Source organism: Cibotium barometz, chromosome 58 (assembly GCF_041138505.1).
Source record: "Cibotium barometz isolate CiBa-2024 chromosome 58, ASM4113850v1, whole genome shotgun sequence".
NCBI classification, from domain to species: domain Eukaryota; kingdom Viridiplantae; phylum Streptophyta; class Polypodiopsida; order Cyatheales; family Cibotiaceae; genus Cibotium; species Cibotium barometz.
In genome coordinates this window covers 31,650,763-31,653,025 of record NC_141103.1, presented here as the reverse complement: position 1 = coordinate 31,653,025, position 2,263 = coordinate 31,650,763, and positions in this window count along the sequence as shown.

The following is a 2,263-nucleotide window of genomic DNA, read 5'->3' as shown; positions in this document are numbered from 1 at the left end:
TAGTCTAAGGGTCTAGATTTTCAAAAATTTTTGGATTATGGTCCAATTAAGGTTCCTATGGACCAATAGCATCAATCCATGTGTAGGGAGGAGATAAATCCAATTTGAAAAAGAAGATACCCAAAAATGAGTAAATACTCACATAAGATGAAGAGTTGAAAATGTACAAGGTTTATTAGTAAAAAATTATGAGCAATATTAAAAGTATGACATATGTAAGGAAGGGGAGTTCTTTAAAGGAGGTGCATATTTCACATAAGATGAAGAGTTGAAAATGTACAAGGTTTATTAGTAAAAAACTATGAGCAATATTAAAAATATGACATATGTAAGGAAGGGGAGTTCTTTAAAGGAGGTGCATATTTCACATGCTTGAATGAGTTTTAAACTCATAAAAATTGAGATATTTCATCTCTCCTCTCTCCTCATTCAAGTCTAGTTCCAAAAAGTTAGCTTAACTGACCTAAAAATGGTCAAATATTGACCAAACTGATTTAGAAAATTCTAGAATCAGTTTGTTTGGTTAGGAGCTCAATTTTTCCTATAAATAGAAGCCTCACCCTTGTTGAAAAATATATAGTGTTTATGCATCGTTACTCTACTCCACCTAAGCCAAGAACTGTGAATTCATTTAATAATTCACTAGTTTTTGGAGCTTCCCTCTTTCTTCAATCCCCATTAGTGGCTCCATCAACATACTTAACCAATTGATTGGTTGGGGGCCTCTACCGTGAACAAAGAATCAAGCAAGTTGTAAGGTAATTAGTGAATATTCATCTTTCTATAATTTCTCAATGTTTCTCTCTTCTCAACCCCTCTCAAGCTTGAGAAGTTTAATTGGTATGGTTTTTTTTTAAATGCTATTGAAGTTTGAATAGTAGTGAAGAGTTACATAATTTAATAAATGCTATTGAAGTTAATTTTCATTTATGTTTAAATTCTAATGATTCTTATGTAAATTCTCTCTCTCACTCAAGAAATGGTCATACTCATGACCCATTCTCAATCCAAATCAAGCTTTTCATAAAGCTTTTCCTTAACCCAAGATTAAGCTATGCTTGAGGCCAAATTAATGGCTTTTTCTTATGCTTTTAGTTTATGTATATTGATGATTCAATCCATTATGGATTAAGGATCCAATTAGAGAATCATTTTAATTATTTCCTTAATGATAAGCTTTATCCCTTAGAAAAATTGAGATTTATCAGTCATAGCAGCGGAGCTATGGCAAAATTTTTATAAAAATTATGCATAAAAAATTTTCATTCAAAGCATAAAAAGAGGACTTCCTACCATATTCTAGGAATCATCATCCTAGATTAATTGAAAGAATTTCATTATAATCATGGAGAAATTGAATTTTAATATTATGCATAAAGGATAAATTTTTATATCAAAAGTGTTATTTTTACCATTTTTATTTTCATGCATAGAAGTATGCATAAAGGATAAATTTTTATATCAAAAGTGTTATTTTTACCATTTTTATTTTCATGCATAGAAGTATGCATAATGGATAAATTTTTATATCAAAAGTGTTACTTTTATCATTTTTATTTCATACATAAAAGTATGCATAAAAGAAAATTTTTATATCAAAAGTGTTACTTTTATCATTTTTAATTTTCATGCATAGAAGTATGCATAAAGGAAAAATTTTTATATCAAAAGTGTTACTTTTATCATATTGGATTTCATGCATATAGGTATGCATAAAAGATATTCTTTTTATACTAAAAGTATGATTTTCCTCATAAATGGATTTTATGCTTAACTTAGATGCATAAGAGAAATTCTTTTATTCTAAAAGTATAATTCCCTACCAAATTGAAATCATGCATAAGAAGATGCATAAAAGATTGATTTTAATTTCGAAAGTGTTAGTCTCCTTAAATGGAATTTATGTATAAATAAATGTGTAGAGAAATCTTATATCAAATAAAAGAATTCTCTTTTTAAAAAAAAAAAGATATGAAATGTGATAAGATGTGATAAGAGGTGTATGAGATGTGATAAGAATTGATAAGATGCGTATGGAAAGTGATAGGATGTGATAAGAGGTGTGATAAGAGGTGATAAGATGCTTATGAAATAAGTTAGGATGTGATAAGATGAATTAAGATGTGTATGGGGGGATGAGGTAAGAAGTGTATGTGATAGGATAAGATGTATATGGGTTGTGATAGGGCGAGAATGGATGTGATGTAAAAGATTAGATGTGAAGGTATATGGGGTTATATAAATGGGAATGTGAAAATGGATG